The sequence below is a fragment of the Hoplias malabaricus genome, chromosome 1, assembly GCF_029633855.1.
Source record: "Hoplias malabaricus isolate fHopMal1 chromosome 1, fHopMal1.hap1, whole genome shotgun sequence".
Taxonomy (NCBI): domain Eukaryota; kingdom Metazoa; phylum Chordata; class Actinopteri; order Characiformes; family Erythrinidae; genus Hoplias; species Hoplias malabaricus.
This window is the reverse complement of record NC_089800.1, coordinates 39772185-39780848: the sequence shown is the minus strand read 5'-3', so window position 1 is coordinate 39780848 and position 8664 is coordinate 39772185.

Here is an 8664-nt window from a genome sequence, read left to right as displayed (position 1 = left end):
TTAAAGCACATATGCCAATTTCTGAAGCACCTACAACAAATGAAACCAACAAATGAAAGAGTTGGGTATGGGTGTGGAAGAACAGAGCAGAGACAAATTGATCCTTTAGAGCAGCAAGTGCTGCAGTGAAGAAAAATAAAAGATGTGTCTTTGACAAATTTGCTTAACATGACCAATTGGTAACCAATGTTACCAATATTTACAATGCCCCATCCATCCATGCATTTATACATCAATCTTGTGCCTTAATACCTCTTTCACAAAAGCATGAAAAACCTGGGGTGCCAGAGAGTCCATAGGGCATAACCAAGTCTTTATTTGCAATAAAAACCATTTTCCATCCAACCCCTTCACAAATACAAGCTAAATTATATGCATTTCATGAATAAAAGATTGGTGTATTTTGCTGATTTTGCCATGAGTTATCTACTCCAGGGCACTAAGGGAAGGGTATATTGCTATGTTACATTTATAGCATGTAACCCTGTGTAATCAAAGGAAGGCCATAACACCCAATTTTTCCACAAAAGAGAAAACCGGGAGCTGCAGATTGTCTGATGTAACTCAACGTACATGCTTCATCCATGTAGTTTCATCCATGCAGAGACTCTATGACTAAAAATGATGGGTAAGGGGGTATAACACGATTTCTTATCTATTTCCTATTCCTATTACGTAAGCGCATCATTAACTTACACCTAATATATACTGGTTATTTTTGTCACTCTTCAATTACAACTGAAATATATTTCTCTGAGCTGCCTGTCTGAACTCTAAAACACATTAAAATAAACTTAAGTTATTAATAAAATAAGTCACTAATTTGAACAATCAACCAACGAGCCTTCCAGATCTTTTCTTTCTGGAAACATCAAGCTGTTGTTTCATAGCACTGAGTTCTTCTTTTGACAGCTGATGGTAAAATAGCAATTTGCTGTGCCTTTAGGGTCTTGTAAAAGTCAGGAGAGCTACAGGTGGCCTGATGAAGACAATCTATGTACTTCCTAACATAAATTAGTCTGTATTAGTGTATCAGTCTGAGGTTTATGTCAAAAATGTCAGTCTGTTCTAGATTTTATCACTGCACACAAGAAGCTCCTTCCAGGTTCCCCCTACCAGCTCCCTGCATCAATAATAAATGATGAGCAAATGGTGGCACAGGTCTCAGAAAAATACAAAATATCAAGAAAAGGTCAGGTTGAGTGAAATATTGATTTGTTTTTAGCCATTAAGTTCAGTTATTTAGGCATTATCATTTTTCATTGGCTTTGCCCTTATGAGGATCAAGAGTTAGGATGTTGTCTTTAATGAAGCTGAGCTATATGTTGGTAACACCACCTTCCCTGCTGTCATCAATGCTGTTGGCCCATACGATGACAACAATACCAGCTGAATATTATGGATAGTGTTAAATGGCTGATTATCAAAAGAAGCTGTGATTACTACTTCACAGAAAATCATCTTTTGGCCGAGAGTAACCAAACCACAACAGATTTTGAACAGTTCTTCTCTTCTTTGGTCTGGTGTTACAGACCTTTTTATGACACCACTCTCTGGCATTTCTGCTGGACTAGGAGCATATGGAGGTAAAGGGGTTGTGACATGGGGCTATTTGTGTGCATGGGGTGTAATTTTATTTAGTTGTTGTCATAAACCAGGTGTTTAAAACCTTTTTATTACTGCAGTCTGAACAGCACCCCCTGGCATTTTGATGGACCCGGCGAGGTGGGGGCTGTGGGGAGGACCTATAAATATGAGACAGATTTAGATATTTGTACAAAGTCACCAGATATGCTGTTTAAAAAAATTATAATGGTAAAACAAAGTCTTTACCATGAGATATCTATGAGATTTGTGCTTCCACTTTTGGTGCTCTGATACCTAGCAACCCATGGGCTGGTACAGTCTTGCCTATAGAATGCAACATTCATAATTTTCTAAACTATAAACAAGAATTTATCAGACCACAATACATGTTCACACAGGCTCTGAATCTTTCAGATAAACTCTACTGCAGCTTAGACCTTTGTGACATTTCTACACTCAAACTAAAGCTGTCAGTGTGGTGGTACCCTTGAGGGTACATATTCAGCAAATTAGGTTGCACTCCATATCACCTATAGGGCATTCATTCATTCATTGTCTCTAACTGCTTATCCAGTTCAGGGCCGTGCTGTGTCCTGAGTAGGGATTGGCGGTATCCACATTTTTCATTCCGTAATACCGTCTCAAAATATCACGGTATACATTATTACCATGGGGAGGGGATGCTCTGTTGGGCTGCGCTGAGCCTTATATCTGTGAGCACATGGTCAAGTGAATTTAGCTAAACACAGCCCAACAGTGCACACCGATACATGTGTTGACGATAAAAACCCGTTTCTCAAAGAGAGCAAATTTCAGCAACTGGTGCTGAAGGAACAGAAAATTTTGAAAACAAGCGAAATAAGACGGTTTTACACCGTTTAGAATCACAGCTGGCGCTAACGGGCACTTGTGGTTTAGCACATCACAGCTGATTTTTCAGCAAACTGAGGCTCAACACACACATTTTTAGAGGATAAAGCCATATACCTGTGAGCACAAAGTTGAGTGAAGGATTTTTTTTATGAGAATTTTGTCTGTTTACAGCTTTCTTCCTCTCTCTTTAAACCAAACTCCATGTGGCTCTTAAATGCATATGAACGTTTTAGTCGACTTTTAAAGACACAACTAAAATTCGATACACCACACACACAGGGAGAACACAGTGTGCTTAGAATTCTAAAGAAATCTTGGTCTTGACTCTAACTTCATTCATCCAGGTGTCATTTCTGACTTGATCTGGCATTTACTGGTCTCCACCATCACTAATCTTGACTAGGTACTCGATACTGAGCTGAGAGATGATGTGGGTGATGGAGAGATTGGAGCAGGTGTGGTTGTGGAACAGGCAGGACTCGTGGCGTGCATACACAAGCCTCAGTTTGGCTTGGCACACACTGTATGTACATAATTCCGAGCAACGGGTTATTGTACAGTGACTGTGTGAGTGAATAGTGGGTCAATAATGGGTCAAAAGGAGTATCTGTGTAATAAATAAAAAGGTAAATCACTGTATAAATATTCTCAATTCTCACCTGTTCATACTGATTTTTGCAGTGTTTAAAATGCTCATCTGTAACAGCAAGCTCTTTTAGTATTCTCATCCACTGTGAATAGGGGTATGTTTGAAGAAAGCAAACGTGCCCTTACTTGTACTGGCAGAGGGCTGTCCTGAGTCTTTCTCATAGTCACAATGAGTGTTTGTTCAAATATGAATATGTGTGCGGGTGTGTCCTGGTGACAAGGATTTGTAGAGCTAACATGCCAGATAGGGAATTATGTCTACACTAATACTGTAGGCCTCTGACCCATGTGTTCTCAGTCTTTGTCAGCGTTTTTGTACAGTATTTTGCTGCCCATTGACAAGCTGATGAGTTATTTTTTAAAGCTAGTGCTAACCATACACTAGAATACTTTGAAAATACTTCACCCTCCATTTCTAAAGACCACAAACATTTAGTCAAAGACTAAGAATTTGCAGAGAGTTTTAACCAAGACTATAAACTTATGATAATGTTAAACACATTTTATTTAATTGGGCCGTCAATATGAGAAAGCAGACTGACTTAAGACCACTATCCTGACAACCTTACCCCAAAAGGTTAACATGACTGGAATCATATCCCCACAGCAAAACTCGGGATTTGGAAAAATAATATTTACTTCTAAGATTCATAGTTCATTCATTCATTATCTCTAACCGCTTATCCAGGTCAGGGTTGCGTTGGATCCAGAGCCTATGTGGAGTCATTGGGCGCAAGGCAGGAACACACTCTGGAGGGGGCGCCAGTCCTTCCTAAGTCAAAGATTCATAGTTTAATAGTAATAATATTTTCCACTTTAGTTACCAAGGTCTTCATTCATTTCTTTTACATTAATTGCAAGGTGTTTCAGGTGTCATAAGAGATTTCAGATTAGATTAGATTAGATTAGGTACAGTAGAAAGGGGTGAACTAAAGGAAACTAAGTTGTATAAAAAAATGAACAATAAAAATCTAAAACAACATTTTCAAACATGACTTAAAAAAATGAAGCTCCTAATGACAATGCATGACCTGGAACACCATCACATCATCATCGTCATCATCATCATCTTTTATTTTGCCGCTTTATCCATTTCAGGGTCAAGGGAACACCATCACATAAAGTAGAATTAGAATTATTATTAGAATCACTTTATTTGCCACTGTGCTTGCACAGAGAGGAATGTAACCCAATTCATGCTGTGAAACACACATTTACAAACAAACACAAGTGCGGCAGTGAGCACACATGCCCAGAGCTGTGGGCAGCCCTAGCCCCAGCACCCAGGGAGCAGTTGGGGATTCTGTGCCTTGCTCAAGGGCACTTCAGTCATGACCTGCCGACTCTGGGGTTACAAGCTCAGTTTCCTTACCACCAGGTCACGGCTGCCCCCATAAAGAGTACTTTCAGGTTTCATTGTTGAGAGAGAGAGGATAAAATCCACAGATGATTCTGTCCATCTTTCACTATGAGAGGGTCAACACTTCGGGTCTGAAAGGGTGTGTAACTGTAAAGAAACTGTAAACCCTTCCCAAGAAAAGCAAACAGACAAAAATAGAGAAAGTTTGCCAATAACACGTGGGACTTAGTTCAAAACATAAACCTCATCACTGAATATTTACAGTTTAAAAGACTGAACTTTGGAGATCCCAGCAGACTTCCATAAAACATTTAATTTGACTTTAAAAAGGATTAGACTGAAAAAAATTAGAAGCTGTGATTTGTAGACAGTGTGTGTGAATAAGATGAATACTGAAAGGACAATATGCTAGAAAATGAATGAATTGGTTTAATGGTCATTATCCATTAACTGTTCACACCAAATTGTGCTATAAATATAAAAATATAACGAAAATATTTCAGAAAAAATTATCATTAAAAACAGTCAAGAAATACATGTGGAAACTATGACACAAACAGCAAGACATACAGGGGTTAGACAATGAAACTTAAATTTGTCATTTTAGTGTGAGAGGTTTCATGGCTAAATTGGACCAGCCTGGTGGCCAATCTTCATTAATTACACATTGCACCAGTAAGACTATGTGCATTCAATGGTTCAAACATTGTATCCTGAAGGCGGTGCTGTGTATCAGGATGACAATGCACCAATGCACACAGCAAGACTGGTGAAAGATTGATTTGATGAACATGAAAGTGAAGTTGAACATCTCCCATGGCCTGCACAGTCACCAGATATAAATATTATTGAGCCACTTTGGGGTGTTTTGGAGGAGCGAGTCAGGAAACGTTTTCCTCCACCAGCATCGCGTAGTGACCTGGCCACTATCCTGCAAGAAGAATGGCTTAAAATATCTCTGACCACTGTGCAGGACTTGTATATGTCATTCCCAAGACGAATTGACGCTGTATTGGCCGCAAAAGGAGGCCCTACACCATACTAATAAATTATTGTGGTCTAAAACCAGGTGTTTCAGTTTCATTGTCCAACCCCTGTATATCATACATGCACAAACACTGGTGAGTTCTCTTGGCCCAATCTCATCTCAGCCGATCTGAGAGACAGTGGAAACATGTTGTGGTCAGATGAGTTCATGTTTCAGCTTGTTTTCAGGAAAAAAAAATGATGTCAAGTTACCTGTGCTGAGGACAAAATCCATCATTCAGACTGTTAGCAGCCACAGGTGCAAATGCCAGTATCTGTCATTGCTTGGAGGTGCATCAGGGCCATAGAATGTGTGACATGGAGAAGTGTGAAAGTGTGATTGATATGGAAGTACATTTCAGGCAGGATTTCAGACATAAATATGTTATCATCAAGGTGATGTCTGTTTCTGGGATGTCCATGACTTTTTTCAGCAAGACAATGCCAGGCCTCGTTCTGCAAGTACTACAACTGTGTGGCTCTGTAGACAGAGTGTGGCCTGCCTCTAGATCTGTCTCCTATCACATCATGAAGAGTGACCACGGAAACAAAACAATAAGGGTCAAATTTTCATTTACACAACTGCAAAATTATTTTCAGCTTACAAAGTTTAAAAATGAGCAATTAAAGGTAAGTTGATGTAACACATTAATAAACATGAATCTGTCATGTGTCAGGGTTGTAGTTAAACATGAATTTGAAGACTGTGACAGCAGTGATAGAGGGAATTTTCAGAGGTCGAGACGACCCTTGGGGAAAGGACTGACATTAATTTCAGTGAAAAGGCAGTCCTTCAAGTTCAGCAAAGTTCTGCCATTCAAAGTGGGAAAGCCCCTGAAGCAAAGTTCAGGTGTTTTTTTTTGTTTTTGTTTTTTTTTTAGATAAAAAAAAATACTCCACTTGGCTTTTCAGCAAGGATTGATTCTTGTTCATTGTCATACATCAGTAAAAACTAAAAGGTACTTTCAGCCACATTTTGTTGCTGCTGTTTAATGCTGTTTTCTCTTCTGGTTAAGTGTGCTAAAGTCTTCAACAGATTTGTCTTACTTCAAAATTTCTGCATAATTTAACAACTGTTGTAAACAAAGTCATATAAAGGTTTTGGATGTGAAATTAAAGCCTCACAACTTAAGATTTCTTTACAGTGTGGTGAATGGAACCATACATACATATTCACCCATTTGATTCAAACATTATTTTTCAGTAACTGCTTCTGCCATGATCAGTGTCATAGTGGGTGCAGCGCCTACACAGAACCAGCACTGTAAACAGTGTTGAACAATTCTCTTAAATGGAGAATTTGTCATCAAACACCGAACATCTTATTTTCTAATGTCTCCAATTTCATTACACTGACGATATATAAAAAATATATAGAATATGCCTTAAAGATTTCATTACTTCACACACTAGAATTAGGTTAATAATATATCCTTTACTCAATGAAGAAACACTACAGGGTCTTTTTTTGTTTTTTAATTTTTGAAATGCTGGTCAATCAATTAACATCAACAAAACTCCCAAGATATATATTTCCAATGTCAATTATAAGCCTTGGCAAATATTATTATAGTAATCCTTCTATCAATGCTACTGATTACTATGTCAGAAATAAGGTCTCCCCAAGTAGCCTTAAGGAAGTATAAAAAAATCTCCTAATCTTTGGAGACTATACATTAGCTACACTTAAACCTGTTTAAGGCTGAGCTGTTGAGCACTATGAGAACATGGCGAGCAGAGCTTGGGGCAGTGCAATGTGGATTCATCTGTCAGCACAAGCTGTCTACCATATACCTGTAAGTGCTCATGCCTATAGCAACTCTCTCCTCTTTTGTTCTCCACATGACTTCGCTCCAGGAAAAATAGTTCCATAATGATGCACAACTCCTGATAAGGTCAGGAGATAGTGTCATCTGGTTCTTGACCTCACTGTTTATGGGTCATGTTGCCTTTTAATTGATGTCCGATCACCTCAGAACAGAACTGAAAAGCTTACTTTAGCCATCATGATATTTCATCAGATTTCCATAAAAACAATAACAACTAGGGAACAACTTGGCTCTTGTAGTATTAATGCACAACAATATAAAGCTTAATATGGCCAGATTAATAGTTCAATAGTCGTTTTTCTTCTTAGCTCTTAAGATTCACTGGCTTCTAACTGTTAACAGTAAAGCTGGAGCTCAAATAAACAAACAGTACTCACTGCTGCCCTCTAAAGATGACATAACACATTTAAACAAATACGTTTTCATGGGATGAAGGGTTTGTGATCCAGAACTATTCTAAAATCAGTACCTGACCTCACTATGTTTATGTGGCAGAATGAAATCAAGCTGAAGCAACTTGTGGCAAACTCTCTTTAGATAATCTTGATTTCAGAAGAAACACTGGGGTAACAGATATATAATTATGTTGACAAGCTTATGAAAGAGTATAATTAAACAATATCACATGAGAAAGAGATTATACTGCACACTTTTCTTCTGCACTCAGCCTGTGGCCATATACTTACAACTGAATCACAGCCATGCTGATACTCAGAACAACCTAGCGTGCTATTGATTTTACAAAATATTTTTTTTAATGCATATATTATAACCATTATTTTCAGAATTTTTCTAAATAAAACAGTTCTACAAGCATTTCTGGGTTCTTTAAAAAGGTGCTATATCATATATATCATATCACATATTTAACTGTTTTTTCTTCTTATTTATTTATTTATTTATTTATTGTTTATTTATAATTTCTTCACCCACAGAAATTGTTTCACAGCTGGTCTGGGACTTGACTATTGCCAAGCAACTCTATTTACAATAAACAATGTCCTACACACTAGCTTGCTACTTTATGTCGAACTGTATTACCATAGGCCATGGCTTTTTGTTTCATGCAAATACATATGTACAGGTGGAGTAAAAATTGCAGGACAGCTTTTTATTTCCTTGATATGCTACATGACCACCTTCCCATTGGGAAAAACTTGCCATATTGATCCAACATAGCGGCTTTCAAGATGGCGGCCATGTTCCAGCCATAGCATAAATGAGTGGCCCACACACCCATTACTTGCAAAGGTATTCAGATAAAAAGGTGCCCTGCAACTTTTGACTCACCTTATATAATGACTTTAACCCACCCGAAACCCAAGGTGGCTGCTGATAATA